General features: G+C 40.1%; 2 long non-coding RNA genes across 2 annotated transcripts; one reads left to right on the top strand and one right to left on the bottom strand.

Moving 5' to 3' along the window:
- Nucleotides 1-338: 338 nt before the first annotated feature.
- On the bottom strand, nt 339-1,097 carry LOC147656007 (uncharacterized). Its single transcript, XR_015279789.1, has 3 exons — nt 1,025-1,097; nt 767-825; nt 339-693 (listed from the first exon to the last, which is right to left on the bottom strand). It is a non-coding gene; the product is annotated as an uncharacterized LOC147656007 (long non-coding RNA).
- A 6,939-nt stretch (nt 1,098-8,036) lies between these two features.
- On the top strand, nt 8,037-10,277 carry LOC147656006 (uncharacterized). The gene is made up of 2 exons (XR_015279783.1): nt 8,037-8,115; nt 8,219-10,277. It is a non-coding gene; the product is annotated as an uncharacterized LOC147656006 (long non-coding RNA).
- The last annotated feature ends 8,321 nt before the right edge of the window (nt 10,278-18,598 follow it).

Here is an 18,598-nt window from a genome sequence, read left to right as displayed (position 1 = left end):
GAAGGGAAATACACCAGGAAAGAAAAGACCATATAGTCTTTTGACCACTTTATTGAGTGATTTTGTATTAAATTACTAAAAAGCTTTAAAAAATTATACTATAAATTTTTGAGCTCCAGATCTAATCTTGCTGTAAGAGAATATAATTTTCCACATTACACTGCTATAAAAAAAACCGTGTGACATACCCCTGCCTACTGGCAGAGAGGCAAAGAAAATCCATTACAAGAACATCCAGATGTTCTGGTAATGCCACTGTGGTGCCTGATTGTACTTGAATGCAGGTTGGTGTTTGAAATCCAGATCCACTTCCCAAACTGTACATTCCTCACCAGCCACATGACAGTTCTCACAAATGATCACACCATGAATGATGTCTAATATCCATCCATATGAAAGTTTGGAGTCTGAATTTATGCTGCAGTTATGTGGTCCTAATGGCAAATCCTCAGCTGAAACAAACTGTTCTGTTAAAGACAGGAAAGTCACTGTGATTTAGAACAAAATTGGAATAAATTTTTCTTAGCAGAAGCATTTAATGGAAAACAGAAATGTCCTGTAGGATGCATCCCAATGGATCACTTGTTTTAGGAAGCAGGAGAAACTCTCAATTGCAGATCTCCCCTGCTATCTCCTGCATCTCCACTTCTTGTATCAGCAGGTGGCAGCTGTATATCAAGGGCAGTTACACTTCTGAAATCAAAAGATTTGGTTTAGGTTTAGTACTGCAAAAGTGAGATCAGAATTTTGTTTCCTCTTTTTGTACCTTAGACAAGTGTCAGTGTTTGTTAGATCTCTGCCTAGATGGAGACTGGTGAGGGAGAGCTGGGTTTAAGAAAGAGATAAAACCAATTTGATCAGTAAACAGGAAGAAAAAGCAACTCTTCTACTTGCTGATCCATACAAAAAAACCCATTTTTCTTTCACAGAAAAACCCAAGGAAGTGATTTTTCATTCTGGGCAAAACTGCAGAAAAGACATGAAAAGTGCTTTTTCCAAGGATTTTTCTCCAAGGCAGATGCACCTCGAATCCCAATGACGACAGAGGGCTGGTGTGCTGTGCAGTCCCCATGCTCCAGGGGAGGATGGGGTGTATCAGTCCTGAATTACAAGTGAACAAGCCATGTCCTTCTGCTCCATTCAGATCAGGGTGATCTGTCTGTCTGTCAGTCTCAGCAATGGTGCTGCTGCCCATCGTCAGCATACGTCAGCACTTGCCATGCAAAATTCACTGGCAATAGCACTTTTTGACTTCCATTATAATTCATTTCACTATCAGGCTGCAAAACCCCTGTGGCTGAGAGACTCAGAATTAAAGGAGCCTTTCTGTGTGAAATAAGCAGTAAATCTCTGAAGTAGTCATCTGTTTTGGTGTATCTGGTGTGTAAGCCTGGACATTCTGTTTCTGGTGGCATCAATTTATTATATAAAGAGCTGTGGCGTCACTATCAGAAGTTCCAGATGCTTCTGTGCCTGCATGTGGAAAGTCAAAGCAAGGAAAGGGATTCTGGCTTTGATTGTTTTTTGTAGCATATTTTTGTTGGAAATGGTGATCTGAGGCAAACACGAATTTTAAGAGGAAAAGTAAAGTTGCAAGAGACCATTGTTGTAGAGAATTCTGCCTGTCAGCATTGAGTAATACATTTCCACAAACCAACACATTGGCTTCTAAGAGGGGAACAAGCAGGACTGTAAGGATTAGTTTTTCTTCCAGAGAGCAGTGTTTGCTGCTTTGTAGGCAAGTTTGTAATCCTGCACAACAGTTTTTATTCCTCACTTGGCTAGTCCATGTCTGGTAACAATGCCCTGCTTGCTGTAGCTGTGCTCTGTGCCACGAAAGATTGGCACCACTGGGGTGAGAAACAGGCAGCAGGCTGGAGGAGACACAGCTCTGAGGAGGATGACCACAAGGAGGATGACCATAAGGAGGTATTTGGTCTTTTCAGCAACCAGACAAGAGCCCTTTGTGTTTGTGCTTTCAGATTGTGACCCCATGTCTCGTGATTTGATAAATCAATATCTCCAGAAACAATCTAGCCAGGCCTAGATTTCAAACATCCCCAAACAGTAAACTACTTCAGAGCTGTGCTGCATAACAGGGGTGAGTGGAGAGGTCATTTGTTTATATTTCTATGATCAAGAAGATGTGCCCTAGAGCCCTTCTGAAGGTCTTAGCACAAATACACTCTCTAATACCCAGCTGAGAACTAAAAAGCTGCAGTGAAACTTGACTGGTTTTAAAAGAAGCAGAATCAGACCAGCACTAAGTGCTTTCTAAAACTTTGGCTTCCCTTGAGCTTTTTTTGACAATTCAGAATAATTCTTTGATGTGCTACCAGCAGAAATACTTCTATCCAGTATTAATTTGAAGAAACAGCAATTTTACTCTCATGAAAGAAGCACCAATATGAAGGCTTGGACCTTTTCAGCAGCCAGTGCAAGATGTCACGGGAGTGTTATCAACATAAGAGTGACCATACCAATTGGAATAAAAAGTCTATTAATCCTAGCAGTGCATCCTGCTGCTGCTTATCAAGCCTCAGTGTTCAGGTCCTGCAAATCCCTGAGGTGGAGGGACTGGCTGTGAAAAAGCTGTGTGAGGCCTGTGTTGAGAGCACTGATTGAGGGGCTCAGCCAGTTGTGTTGTGTTTTGCAGCTCTTCCCTGCCACAAGGACAGCAGCCACCTAGAGCCACTGATAACTCAACTAATGCTTAACTACAAAAGGAATCAAATCTGAAACAAATAACAAAATCTAAGATTAATTTTCCTTTCTCTTACCTTTTACTAACTTGATTGGTGAAACTTCCAGGCTTTTAGCTGTTGCTACCCCAGGTCCCCCTGTGGTCCTTTAATTTTCCACCTGCTGCATCCTTCTGATCCCAAGAGAGCTTTAAGGCAAAGGTTAAATGTTGCCATTGGTATTTTGGCTATTTCGTCCCTGGGCTCCCTTAGGAGGAGTGAATGCCCTGGTTAGGGGCTGGTGTCCACTTTTACCACTTGTCCCAGCACCTCTTCTGTGATTATTCAGTTTCAGACAGACCTATGGGCTATACACAACTCTTCTCAGTTTCTTCTACAGCTAACACCTGTACAAATAATTTATTAACCATCTGACAATGGCCTTGTCTTTCCTGAGTGATCCTTGTCCACTGGGATTATCAGTTGGCCCTACAGGCTCTCTAGGCAGGCATTTTGCTTCTGGTGTATTGGAAGAAGAAATTACTATTTGTTTTCATCTTTTAATCAATTGCTTCTCAAATAGTTTTTTCCATGAACCTGATTTTATTTTGTGTTTACTATAAAGAATTTATGATACTTCACTAGTATTTTTCTTACTATTATTTGTTTTGGGTACAGTTTCAGTCTGTGGAATGATACCTTCTTAATTCTAGTAACTTCTTTTTCTTTGCAGTGCCATCCTGCTGCTTTCCTGTTATCCTTCCTCAAGATTTCCTTAATGGGTGGTATTCACTGTGCTTCCAGTTTCACATCCTTCAGTAGTCCTCACACTGCCTAAAAGATTTTAATTCCCTTAGCTGGTTGATTCAACTTTTTAACAAGCTTCCTCATTTTTATCAAAGTTGTCTATTAGAGTTTAGCTCTACTACACTGGACTTTTGTTGTGGTGGCAGAGATATTGAATCTCAGTCCCTGTTAAAAGTGGAGCTTCCACTGTGCAGGTCTGAATCAGAGCTAGAGCATTGCTCAGTGTGAAGGCAGGGGTTGCTTTTCATCTCACCATCTGCTTCAATGGACTATTGCAGATAACTGGAATCCCTGAATATATTAATAAGATAATTCCTGTTTCACACTGCAATAACTGTTTTAGAGGATCCACTCAGGGAATTTGCCAGCATACAAAGCTGAAACCCATGCTCCTGAAATTATCCATTCACAGCCAGCTTTCACCAACAGGGTGGAGAACAAATTGAAGAATGGGAGCTACCCTGAAAATTTGAACCATAATTTCTCCTTGCACACATTTCACTTCATAAACAGCCAGTGCTTAGTCTTTGCTGGAGTGGGAACAGTGATCCTTAATTCACTCATTCATCACTGATTTGCCAATCCCTTCCAGACAGACTGGACCTGCAGGTTGCTGCAGGGCAGGAGAGGAGGGGATCTTATCAGAGGCACAGAAGGAAAATCCTCTCCAACTTCAAGCCAAGCCCAGTCCTTGGGGGTGTGTTTGTACCACATGGCACCACACAGCTCTGAGAAACAAATCTGAACACACAACCTAATGTTGCATCTTGATGGTTTTTCACACTCTGGGAGGTCTTCAGCATATGCCAGTATAACCCAGATATGTACTCCACTTTGTTTATTTGTTTATTTGTTTATTTATATTTATTTATTTTAATTTTTTTTCTTTTTTGTCTGAGGTTTGTAGTATTAGGAAGAAGAACTAGAATGTACTAGAGTACTAGTACTAGCATTAAAGTGAAGAACTAACATCAAATATACTTCTTTCTTCCCTGAGGTAGTGTGATATTCTAAGAAGTCTACTCCCTATTTTGTATGCATTGTATTCTCTATTGTGTATGCATTTATGTCTGTAATGAATTTATAGGTGTTTTTTTGTGGATTACTGAACAGGGCTGGAGTAGTTTTCACAGGAGAGAAGACCATGTTTCTAAATCATGAGTGTAGGGAGTTACCATCACAGATGGTGGCTTTTACTCTATGCTGTTAAATCCTGCTACAAATGTGGATTCAGATACAGCTGAAGTGAAAGCAGACCAATGCCTGCTCAGCTTCTGACTTTTTTATTCTTGCACTGTGAATATCCTTACATGAGATGAAAACTTACCAGGGACTAACAACATGGTGATTACATCCTGGCAAAATCCAAAGTAAGAGGAAAGTATGCAGGTGAACGATGATTACTGAGGGCACACATTATTCTTCTCCTGAAAATGATTACTTTTTTTTTGGAAAACAAAGGAGAAAAGCCCACACTCTAAGCACAACACTAACAATGATGTATCACAGTGTTTACCTCTCCCTCTTCCTAAGATTGAGTAAAGACAATTCCTATCGCTGAGTTGCACTCCTGGCAGTTTTGGATACAGTTTGGCAATAGTGTCACGCTATTGGCAAGAGTTCAAATGAACAGAAACCTATGAAGATATCTAATGACAACAGCAAATTCTGAATGTGTTTGTCTAGTGTCTTGTACAATATATTTGTAATTATTTATCCTGATGTCCAGCCTTCCTTGTAGCTTTGGCCTCTCAATGGAGCATAAAGGAGAGCAGAGATCTCTGAAACACAACTAAAACACAGATTGGAATTCTCACTTTATTTCCGTGGGCTGTCTCATGACAAATATTTAATTGGCTGTAGATGAGTAAAGCACATATACCACCTGCCAACATCTTTATTTGGAAAGAAATCATTGAGAAGTTTGGTCACTGCAATGTCACTCTTCCTAAGAGCAGGTAGGACTGGGACAACATGTTATGGCAGTCTTATTTGCAGGTTCTTGTAATTTCATTAGGATTTGATTGTTTCTCCTAGACAATTTTATAGGGACTTTTTTTATTTTATTTATTTATTCAGTTTCTATAGATTGTTAGAGAAGATGATGCTGCTCCAGCAGGTCTTACAGCAAATGCTTTTATGAGCTCTGGATGCCATGGACACTACTGGGAGCTTTTCTCTTTTACAGTGAATTACAAAGCTGAAATGTGAAAAAACAAGTTTGCTCCCTTTATTGCTTCTTTGTGGTGCACAAGGGCAGTTTCAGTGTCTATTCTGCCACTGGCCCTTCAACATGAATATCAAACTCTGAATACCTGGATTTGTTCAGTAGCTCTGGGGAGAACAAGTTCAACAGGACAGAAATATCGCAATAGACAAAGCAAAACCTGCATTTTATTCCTTATTCAGCGTCTGAACTGCTGCATGATTCCAAACTCTACTTTTTGTGCATTGGGGTTTTTGCCAAGATTGATTTCATCCAACTTTAGGTGTTACCCTTCTAGTTAAAAGGAAAGAGAGATGTATATTTAGGGAGTGGCTCATCTGACCTATCTTAGATGTCATCTTTGGCTTCAGAAGAATCACACCATTGATCAAGACATGCTTCACCTTGTCATACATAAGAGTCATAATGGGTCACATGAATCACTTACACTTGGAAGAAAAATCACTGACAGGAGAACTTGGTGCCTCCTTATCCTTATTTTCACATAAACACTTCAACTGTGCAAGAGAGAGAGTCACCAAGGCCACAGGGGCCTTCATCTGTTTCCTGTGATCACATACTGAGCAGCGCTATCTGATTCTGAGGGCACAGTTCTGCTTTATTTATGAGTCTAGTTATTTTAAGGCAGAAGAAAAATCAGAGCTTCTGAAGAAATCCTCAAGCTTTTCATCCTAGAGTAAGATGCTGCTTGTAGGCAAAGAAAAAACAGCTTGGGAGATGGAGTATGACAGTACTTTCTGACTACTTTTAAGCACAAGAAAAGCAGTTCTGGGTGTCCTGTGGATGGAACTGGCTGACACAAGTCATGGTGAGCTTAAGCCCTTACTTGAGCAGAGATAGTGAAAAAATTCTAGAAATAAATGATAGGTCTCACATACCACTTGTGTTTCAGTCTGTTTTGATTTCCAGCAAATGGCCCCAAGGCTAAAAAGAGGCAAACTTACTTTTCTTGGAAGATAAGAGGAAGAAACCCCAACCCTGTTGTGATTAAAGGACTTGAAGGGACACGGTGACAGGCATGTGAAGAGATTGACCTAACACTTGATCAGACATTTCTAATATGTTAGAAAACTTATTCCTTCTGAACACTGATGCTGATATGCCCTTGGGACACATAGCAGGGATCAGACTTGAATATAAATGTGTGCTGGAAAGGCTGTTCACTGGATAGGGGGAAATTGTGCATCGTGAGTGCCTCCTGTGCAGATCACAGCAGCTGCTGGGGGCAATCTGCTGTAGATAATATATCCTCATACCACACTCTCATACAGACCTATATCTCCACCAGTATTTTATATTCCTCTACTTACACAAAGGAGGAGAAGGGTTGGAGGGTTGGGTGTCATCTTCATCAGACACCAAGTGTTTGACCAGCTTCCAGTGTCTGGTTATGCTCCCAGTGGGTATCTTTTAAGGATAATTGATTCCACCCACAGATAGATCATGTCTGAGTATGAAAAAAAGCCTTGAATTTTGTTTAAATTATACAGGTAGAGTGGGATCAGTCTGAGCTCTTGAGCTGTCTTCCTCCCAGAGAGAGGAACCATTTTATCTTACTTTGTTTCCTTTTTCAGTCAATTAGCAGAAAGAAGCAATTTAGAGGATGATGTATGCAATTGCTTAGCCATCAGCTTTAGAGTGAGATAAATCATAATACAGATTCTCTTGACTGGGCATGGAGACAAAGGTTGAGTCATGTTTAAGTGAATGTGAGCCAGACTTTACTGAATCATTTCTGCCCCAACTTTTCCTGCTATGCATTTCTTCTTGCCATCTCAAGGACAGCAGTCAATGCAGGACAGAACAGTGTCAGGCTAGGAAAACAAACAGCAAACCCAGCAGTATTAAGGCATTACCTTCTAATAAAAAATTGGCAGGCAAGTCTGATGAACAGGGCTGTGTGAAAGATACCCATCATACTGCACTTTGGAGGCAGCACTGGAGCACAGCTGACTTGAAAAAAATAAAATATATGTACTTTAGATTTTAGATTTGGGTTGAAAAGCCAACATATGTATCTGCCTGGAACTAGTGCTTCAGTTTGCTATGTTCACCTCTGGAAAATTGTTGCTCATCCAACTGTGAATATGACAGAGAGCTGGGCTCCCTCGAGGGAAGCACAGGAGCAGGCAGTTTCAGTGGATGAAGTATATCATTGGCACACACACACCGAGCAAAGGCGTGCTGGGGAGGCCCACTTCTGAGTGATGGCAAGTAAATCAGAAATAATATCCTAGGCCAAAGGACCATAGCTCTGGAGGTTGTTGTGATATGGTTATATGGATGGAAGGTGAAAGTGAATGGCCTCCAGATACAAGGACATTCAGGGAGGTGTCTGGGTAAGTAACTCCTGAAACAGAGAGGCAGCACTGCAAAGGCCCACAGGGATACAAACAGCAGGTAGCACTAACAGGCACCATGGAGATGGGCTCAATGTGGTTGGAGGGGGATTAGACTTTATTTTGTGGCTGTTTGATGATTTTGTGTTTGTTTCATGAGAAAGGTGTCTCGACATGGAAGAAGCTGGAAGTGAAAGGCCTGCACCCTGGTGAGACAGCAAACCATCAAGTGGAGGAAAACAGAGCTAAAGACCCACTTGCAGCACGAACCCTGACTGATTGCAGCAGCTGAAAATGGGCCTGGGAGTGAGGTGTTACCGAGGCAGAGGGGCCTGTGCCCACCAGGGAGAACCACTCTTGTGCTTGCACAAAAAGCAGAAAAGCAAGGCTGGGAGGGGACTGAGTCTCTTAGGCCTGGATGGCCTAACCCTGGGGAGTGACAGGGTGACTTTGCTCAGTTTAGCGAGGTGTTTCCTTTTCTTCATTTCTATCTACCCCTTCAAAAGGCTAAAGGCTTGTCCCAGCAGGGAAATCTGGAAAAGCCAGAGTATAAACCCAAGATCTAGATGTTGATTTCCCATACTAATGAAATATTAGTTAAATGTTACTTGACCCAGCTGAGCTAGTGTGGCTGCTGGAGAGCCACAGAGCTGAGGTCAGGGACCCTCACAGGACAAAACAAAAATTGAATTAACCCTTTTGATATCCAGCCCAGACCACAATTCCAGCCAGCACATCCCAGCATGGACATTATGGTCCCATTCCAGTGGAGCCAATGAATCAAGCCTCTCATCCCCTGCTAATACTGTTGACTGCATGTTAGACACCCCATGCTTCTCCAGACGCCTTCACAGCAGATGTCCAAGGAACCACAGCTGATGCCCTGCTATTGCCACTCTCTGCAATACCTGAACAAACTAGAGAAAAAACAACAAAAATCATCCACATGTGAGGTGAATTCCAAAGGTCACTGTGTGCTGGGAAGCACCATGGAAGAGCCTGAAAGTGGAAGGGAGCAAGCTGCCTTCATACAAACTCATCAGGTCCACAGCAGCCCTTTGTGCCCACAATGAGTTGTGTTCAGCGTGTAAAACCAGATATCAAATTCATGTGAATCCAATAGGCTAAGCTATAAAATTCTTAATATAATATTGAGGTGTTACTCTGATGTAATAGGCCATTTAGAAAAAAATGGATATAGATTTTCTGTCTTTTACCTGATCCATTTCCTTTCTTACAAAGGAGCAGCTAAGGAGGAAAGTGCTGTACTCTTGTTTCATAACCATTCCTCTGATGCTTATGGTGATGCTTTAATGGAGATGCTTTGAATCATTTGCTTTATATTGCTGTTACCTGTTATTTTCATATCCACTTTCCATTACAGTTAAGCCAAGCACCCATTTAGTGATTCTTACCCAAGGCCACGAGCAAACAATAGCAAGATATTTAGTGTTACTAAAAAGACTTGGGAACTTTGTGTGTCCATAAACTGTACAAATATTTTTGTGAACCAAATGAGTTTGCACACATGGCTGGGATTTATGCTCAGAGCTGTAGATTTTGTAGTTGTGCAGGGTTCTTGGCATCTGTGCTCCAGGAGTGGGGAATTTCAGCAATTTGTTATAAAACGCTGCATTGCAAAAAGCTTGAGCACTTTTTTATGCAAAAGATTGAATGCATGTTGCATATCCTTTCCTGGCACCTTGTCTGCAGGAAGGTTGGGCTCACAGCAACCACAAAAAGAGGCAAATCCCTTGATGAAGCAGTAAAACTCCTGGATTTGACCCTGTGGATCCTTAATACCAGTATCAGAGCAGAGGAGTGATGGGGCTGCTTCCAGAGTTAATTGAAATTTCCTGTATTATGATAGTCTGGAAAAAAATTGTGGGTTTACCCAAATATATATATATTAAAAGCAAGAACAACAGATATCTATCATCAAAAATATTTTGCTCAAAGCAAATAAAATTCTCTAAACCTCTCTGTCTCTCCCTGTCACACAAGGTTTCCTGCTGCCAACCTAAGGTAAGAGTTTGAAGGCAGCAAAACATTCTACTTTTGACATTTTCTGAATACATCATTTTTCACTGTGAAGCCATCTTATGCCTTAGAATTTGCTAAACCTTTGACATATCATAAAAACCACAAACAACAGCAAACAAGAACATCAGCAAAGCAACACATACTTCACTGAAACCTTTAAATAAAATTGTTTTTTTCCCATTTTGTCTTACAGGTCCATTGAATTGATTTGTTCTCCTCTAGTTGCTGTGTAATGCAGGGGGTTTGGGATTTGGGAGAAGAAAGGGTACTTTTGGAGATATTTAATTCAATCCTTCATTTTTCAGCTTCTTTCAGTGATGCCTTTAATGATTCAATTCTTCAGACGTGCCATTGTGGGTATGTGTGTAACACATTGTCACTTACCTGCCTCTTACAACCCAGGAGTATCAGGAGTGGTAGCCTGAACAATAATTGGAAGCTGTATTATATTATTTCATCCAGAATATTGTACAAAACAAGGGACAAGTTCACTGTCAGCCACTCTGAGGGCAGAATCTATCATCTGGGTGCTGTGGAAATGAATAGGTTACATTCCCTGGTTTATCTGAATGTACCTCTTCACTTACACTAAATTGGGTGCTGAATGCAGGCTTCTTCCCAAAGTTAGAAAAGAGTAAGTTGGACACAGCCAAATGTAACTTGAGCAAGGCAAGGGAACTAATGATTTGTAAAGCCTGTGTTTAGTAAATAACAAAGCAAAAATAAAAGGATTGTCAAAAAGACTTGGTTCTAATGATAAGTAAAAAGATTTGGTCCTAAAATTAAACCCTTTATGTTCTGTTAATTAACACTTAGCCATGCTTAGTAGTCATTAACTGTCCTGTGGTTTTCCCACTACCTAACTGTTAATTCAGTGAGACAAACTCAGTAAGTGACTGATAGGTAGGACTGTCTTTAAAACACCATAAATCATATTGACCAGTGATTACTTAACAGCTTTTTGTTCCCAGTCCTTTTTGAAAACCTTTTCCTGATGCAGTGAGACATGACTTAGTGGAGATGAGGGATTTATCTTTCTTTACTCTTCTTGCTTTAACAAGATTGTGTTAAAGGATGAATAAAAAAATATTTGAATCACATTATAGTGCTAACACACACATTCCACTTCCCCCCACCCCCCTGCAATGCCAAAACAATCCCAAACAAGAAAAACAAAAAAGAAATTATTCTCAGCATAATTGTTAGTGAAATTCTACTTCCAGGAGCCACCCTGTTTCCTGTATAGTAGTAAAACTCTTCTGGAGTCATGAGCTACAAAATCCTATCCATGGATCATGTCATCCCAGTGAGGATCACAATGTACTTGCTCCCATATCATTCCTAAAACAAGTTTTTCAGTTTGATCCTTCAGATACTCCTGAATGGCACAGCCTGGATTTCAGAGTGTCCTCCAACAGTTCCATTTCCACCAAAACTTCCCCCTGAATGGGGAAATGTGCCTTTCTCTTGAGCAGACTAAAGATTGCTCTACACCTGAAACTGAGCACTGATTTATGCCATGTTGAGAAAAGCTCTTTCCCTGGAAGTGTGTGGTTCCAGTGGCAGATCTGGATTCCTCTGGGTCATCCTTGCTCCTGTGGTGGAGAGGGGGCTGGTACCTCCTCTTGCTTGCATGGCTGGTACTCCCTCTGAATGAATGTTTCCCTTGTCGCAACTCCTAAGAGGTTAAAAGGTAAAAGATTGTAAAAGAACAGAGGTGGATAGCTTGAATACAAGAATTTTAAAGGAACCAGCCAAAGTACTCTTAAATTCTTTAAAACTGATGGTTAGCAAGACCATGAAACTGCAGGAAAGTAAATACTGATGTTTTTAAAGGATAATTAGTATGACTAGGGTAATTACAGTTCTTTCAGTAAGACATTGATTCCAGAGAAGATAATGGAACAGTCAATCTGGGATTTGACTGATGCAGGATTAAAAGACAGTAATATAATTAATGCTAATCTGCCTAAGATTATTAGCAGTAGATCTTGTCAAACTAAAGTGGATAACTTTACTTGATAGCTTTACAAACTATGCAGATAAGGAGAATAATATCCCTTTGATGGACTTAGGCTTTGCTAAGAAATTTGCCTTAGTCTCACACAGAAAAGTAGAAAATCAACATGGATGCCTTGAATTGATTAAAAACTGCTAATGGGAAGAACTCAAAACATTCCTGTAAATTAGAGATCATTACCGGACAGGTGACCTGCTAGTAAAGATTGTTATTTAACAGTTCTGTCAATGCTTTGAATAAAATCCTATCAGATAAACCAAGGTAGTGACAGTAATATTGGGGGAGTGATAAATAACGAGAGGAGGTGTGATGGAGATGGAATGATCTGCATTGATTGGCAAACTGAGCTTGGCCAAGCAATGTGTAACAGCAAATACAAGGTCATAAATTGAACAAAGAACAAAGGAATGGGCGCTGGACAGAGGCTGCTGCTCAAGAAATTGGTTCCCTGGAAGATCTGGCCAAGATGAATGAAACTGACTCACTGCAGACTCCTTGTTTGGGGGTCTCACCAGTGGGGTGGAGAGGTTTCTTTGATTGTCAACTAGGGGACCATTCAATCAGTTTTGTGAGGTTTGGACATTCTAAATTCGGTTGGTTGTTGTTGTAGGTTGTTTTTGTTTTATCATAGGTCTATACATAACCAAAGTCTTCATTTAGCAAGTTACCCAGGACCATTTCTTCCATTAAGCATATGCTTAAATAGTTTGCTGAGCTGGGGACCTTCGCCACAAGATACTCTTCCATTATCTCGTGGTTGTTTTTTTCCCTTGGTTTCATAAACTCATTTGGATGCAGTGGTTTTCTGTGGTTTAATTTACTTTCTCTGTGTTATTATTGTCTCCAAACTGTGTATATTTACAAAAGGAATTAAATGAGTTCTATTTATTTTACAGCCTGTAATGGCCCTTTTGGAGGGAAGCCATTATGTAGATACTTAGAACATACATCTTTTCGCATTAGAAAGCTCTCATGACATAAATACAAGAAAACAAATATCAGGCTCAGTCCTGGGAACAATTTATCGCAAAACAGGCTTTATTTCCAAGAACAGCTCTGTAAAAAAGCTGAACTATTCATTCAGCTGTGAGTGTCTCCTGATTTTTCCCCATTAAAGCAGGAGTTTTGTTATAGATGTCTGGGTAAAATTGTCATTAAAAAATGCAAGTGCTTTTTTGTGAGTAATTGCACGTGCAGAAATCACAACCAGTTTCAGTAGGACTGTTCCTGTTGCTCCCAGTCTCAGCTCAGTTACATGAAGGTGATTTAAGGACCCTTTTGTTTTTGTTTGTTTGTGTTGCATAGTCAGTACAGGAAACTTAAGCAGAAGCTGAATCTGGACCAGTGTAACGAATGGAATGTTGCATTAGAAAGGAGAGGAGAGGAGAGGAGAGGAGAGGAGAGGAGAGGAGAGGAGAGGAGAGGAGAGGAGAGGAGAGGAGAGGAGAGGAGAGGAGAGGAGAGGAGAGGAGAGGAGAGGAGAGGAGAGGAGAGGAGAGGAGAGGAGAGGAGAGGAGAGGAGAGGAGAGGAGAGGAGAGGAGAGGAGAGGAGAGGAGAGGAGAGGAGAGGAGAGGAGAGGAGAGGAGAGGAGAGGAGAGGAGAGGAGAGGAGAGGAGAGGAGAGGAGAGGAGAGGAGAGGAGAGGAGAGGAGAGGAGAGGGAGAGGGAAGCCACAGAAAACAATTTAACAGAGAGAGTGTTGTAGTGGGTAGTGGGTGACTTTCTCCACTGCCTTGTGTCAGGGTCACTGGTGACTGTTCTTTCAAATATTGTTCAGGGGTAGTATTATCCCTCTTATGTCCAAACTTATGTCTGCTTCATCCTGGATGAAATTGTTATTCAAAAAATGACTGTACTAGCGAAGTTTTGTGGAGTGAATATTTTAGCTTCTGCCTACAGTCAGTTTTGAAAATAAATGGTGTGTGCTTAAATGCAATTGGTCTACCACAGCTGAAGTCAAAGAGTCTTGTATTAAACATAAAAATTGTCTGGATGTATTGACCTTAACATGGCAGCAATGATTTATCCCAGGTGAGAATCTCTGTCTGCATGTTTATTTATTCCCTTTGTTTTCCTTCTCTTCCTCACTGCTCCTATACTTTTTGATTCTCTCATCCCACCCTGCTCCTTCTGCCTACAGACAAATATATACATCTAGACTTGATTCTCATTCACTTTCTTTTTAAATTTTGCTATGAAGTTTAAGGCTGATTTCTGAACAGAGCCAGAAGTGATTCAGTTTTTATGCTCAAGAATTTTTTTCTTTCTTCATGCTAATCAAATCCAGCAATTTGAAAGGGATAGATGCAAGCTGTGACTAGCCAGGCTCAAAGATTATTTCTTGACATCATATTAATGCCAAAAATCTCAGTTGTTTTGTTCTGGTCATTGCTGCTCTATGAACATAGAAAAATGGTTGTTTTTTTTTTTTTTGTATGTCCTAGACAATCAGCCCAATTTTCTTTGAAAATATCTCTTGCCAGAATGTATCCCTCAGATGCAAAGCCTGGTATGTTGATACTATGCCTAACTCGTGGTTTAGTGTGAAAGACCTTGAATTAATGACTTCAGAATTTATAACTTCAGAATTTATATTAAACATATTTATCACCTATTGAACTGATACTTGGAGAGCAAATTATAAAAAAAAATAAAAATATTTTTTTTCCTTTTCCAATTCCAACTGAAAAAAAAACAGAGAATGAATCAGTGGATAAAACTTTCATGTTGAGCATGGTAAATATTTATTTGCAGTCATAGTATTGGGAAATCATAGCCTTCTGTATTTTGAGCTAAAGACTGAAGTCTACAGCTAAAAGATTGTGAGTCAGATCTGTGCTTTTGCCCTTCCTCTGAAAAAAACTGCCAGCAAAAATACAAAGTAATAATGTTTGAAAAACTGCAGTTTGTACCTGTTTCTAATTAGGTTCAGAGATCCAAGGCCATGGGCAGCAGAGAGAGCAGAGTGGAACAAGGATGAAGGCCATTGAAAGGGGATAGGAGACCCAAAGGGTCTGGATTAAGAGTGACGGGATAGCTGAGATGATTCTTTGTGAGGAAAAGCAGAAGGCAGAACCATAACCAGTGCACTTGTCAGCCTGCAACCTGTCTTGCAGAGAATAAATAATCTTAGCAAACAATCTCAGCCAAATCTAGTAGTGAAATGGGCACCTGAATTTCATGCTGATTCCATATAAATTCATAAGTGTTGATTTGGGTAATGCAAAACTCTGTCATCTGACTGGGTTCCTTCACAGGTGAAGATTTCAGGGGAGATTTTACTTGAGGTCCAAATACCTTGTCCTTAGCAAGAAGAAAGGTAAAAAGGTAGCCAGGAGACTGATGATTTCAGAAAGCATAGATCAGGGAAATTGTTCACTAAAACTGAAATAGAGGAAAAGATGTCATAGCAGAAAGCAGTAGAAAAAGAGTGAGTGAAAGGGAAGAGCCTTTGTGTCACAGTGACTGAAGGCCAGAAGTCAGAGAGAAGCAATAATATTTTAATCACTTTATTCCAAGGCAAGACCTGTAAAGTTTCCACATTATGTGGACCCAGATTATCCCTAAATATTTATTTTGATGGTGCCATTCATTCAAGACTTGTTTGCTTCATGCCCTTCCAGAATGGGGAGAGCAAGGAGAACCAGACTTTGCAAACCCAGGCAAGTTGTAGGCAAGCTGTCATCTTGGAGACAGGAAACAGACTAGAAAATCTGGAGTCTTAAGGGTTTTGTCTTCTTCTACCTGTTTCACCTTCACTTAAATCCTTGTGTATATATATATGTATAAATATATATATATACACACACACACACACACACACACCACACACAACACACACACACACATATATATATATATATATATACATAAAATCCTCCATGCAAAAAGCACTGACACCTCCATTTCTTTCATGGTCAGACAGAAGTAGATCTGGGTGATCAAGAAAATAACAAATGTAACAAGTCAGCAGGGGAAATGGTGTTTTTGCTGCCTTCTACAGCTTTCAAATAAAGACTGGACACTATTGTGCATCTCTCACAAACAATTCCAGTAGCTCTTGATCATCTGCCTGGGAAAGAGTTTCAAGGTTCCCAAATTTATCTCCTGCATACATTTCACTCAGCTTTGAAGTGAAAGAAGGGGTCTTCAAGATGCTGGGATTGGGCTTTGGATTTAACAGGCAAACACAAGGAATGACCAAATCTAAAGAGCTCTTGGCATGAGCTTTGTTAAATTTTCACATCTTTTCATTGTTTGTGAAGTCCAGGCTTGGGTTATGGTTGCTCTATTGTGATTTATAAGTTAAAAAGGTACCTGGCATATATACATGCTTGATGGAAAATCAACAGTTACTGTTTATGTTCAAGGTCATGGGCCTGGGACGTTGGAACCAATCTGCAGCCAGAAGATTGTCCTCAACTGAGGAATTTTGGAAAGCTTTGACAGAAGGGGTAGAGTGCCTTTTATAACAATTTCTGGGGGATCACCCTATCTCTGAGCAATAGCAAGAAATGCTTCTGCTGTTTTGATTTTGTTTTCTTTAATGTATGCACTGCAAATTAACACAGCCTTCAGAATTTTAGGGAAAACAGTCATTAAGAGGTAACCATCCCACATTTGTAGGATGGCTCGCTGGCAGCATTTGCTCTAATTGACCCATTCAGGAGAGTTATGTTGGTTGTGTGAACATAATCGACCCACAGCAGATTATTATTTCTGTCACAATGCTTCTTTGCAGATGTGATAGAAAGTAACTTAGGCAGGGGCTTACTGGCTTCAGAGAATCTCATCAGCCTTGAGCAGTACAAATACTTGTATGCTACTGAGATAAACATGAAATACAACATTCATAAACACCAGGCCCTTGGGCTCAGAACACCTAATGAATGTGGAATGTGTTTCTTATATTATAGTAGATGTGAGGGAATGCTACATAGTAACTGAAAATAGAGTACTATTCATGAAATATCCTTTGTAAAAAAAATGTTTATTTATGTTTATCTTTAATTAATACATTGCAATAACATCTGTTCATATAAAATTAGGAAAATTATTGACTCAAATGCAAGTTATTTGAGCAATCATAATTCTCTGACTGACAGCTTGCTGGAAACATTTGCATTTTATACCTGTATCATGACAAGTCTGGCAAATTGTATCTTACTAGCCCATTAATATTTTGCAGAATGTCAAATAATGTCCTTATTGGAAGAGATTTTTTTATTTTTTTGTCTATCTTATAGAAACCAAACCCCAAATTAAGTGAGATTTTAGTCAGTTTGCCATGTCTACATATAAAAAATGAACTTTAAGTGAAACGTGCTGGGGAGATTAATTAAATTATATCTCTTAGTCTTGGATTTAATCAAGTAATTTTTGAAATCATGGCATGCATATAATCCTGCATTTATGGTGGTGGTGGGAAATGCCCTCAGTGTTCCACTACTTACAGATTTTATAGAAGCTGTGATTGGGCAGCAGTTCCTCAAATCCAGATTGTATTCACTTCTTATCTGCCCTTAATACATTGCCAGGAGTTTTTGTATTTAAATTAAAAATTAAAATGCATCATATGCAAAATGTAAAGTAAGCTGGTATATGAATCATTTAAACTGCAATATATACCCCTGCAGAAACCAGTTTAGATTAATTTCTGAAAAGAAAATCATTAAAAAAAAATTACACCCTGTTATCTGTAGAGTTGTGACTTCCTATGTTTATTTCAAGGAGGTTGCCTGGTTTTGGTGACAAATATACTCTGTGCAGCAAGAGGAAACAAGCTGCATATGATTCTTGGTGTGTTAGCATCAAAGTCTCTTTCTTTACTCCAAGAATTTGTTCCTGTGCAAAGACATTGAAACCAATGGCTTTTTAAGAAAAAATGCTCCTGGGAGCAGTTAAGGCTGAAAAATTTCTCTCATTTCTACAAAATTCATTCCCAGCTTTTACCTCAGACTTTTCACTCACCAAATAATCTACAAGATAGAATTTCATGGAAAATCATGTCTTTATGGAGGTGTCATGGACACACCTGAAATTTTGCCACTGGCAAAGCCTGTAGGCACTGAGTTTTGATGTGAGACGTGAGCTATGAAAATTTCATCCAAGGAGAAAAGGGTGAGGAAAAACAGGAAGGGAAAAAGGGAAGGGAGATAGAATGAAGACAACGCATGTAATTTTCAACAGCTGTACCTTAAGGCCTGGTAGGAAGAGACTGGAGGCCTTTGCATTTGCCTGCATATGAGATGAACATGACACTGCTCAGCCAGGCCTCCTGTCTCACCTCTCCTCAATCCTCCTCAGGCTCCAACCCATCCTGGGCCATGTGTCTTGCAGGTGTTTTAGGATGAGGGATGTTTAGCTATGAGAAATGAGCTCTTGGCAAGAGTACAGGGAGTACATGAGGAGCCTGGTGAGTGCCCCTGGCACCTTTTGACCTGTGCAGGTCACCCAGGATGTGATCAAGCATCATCACCTT

This window comes from Cyanistes caeruleus, chromosome 1 (genome assembly GCF_971803275.1).
Source record: "Cyanistes caeruleus chromosome 1, bCyaCae1.hap1.1, whole genome shotgun sequence".
Lineage (NCBI taxonomy): Eukaryota > Metazoa > Chordata > Aves > Passeriformes > Paridae > Cyanistes > Cyanistes caeruleus.
This window is presented reverse-complemented; position numbering and strand designations above follow the sequence as displayed.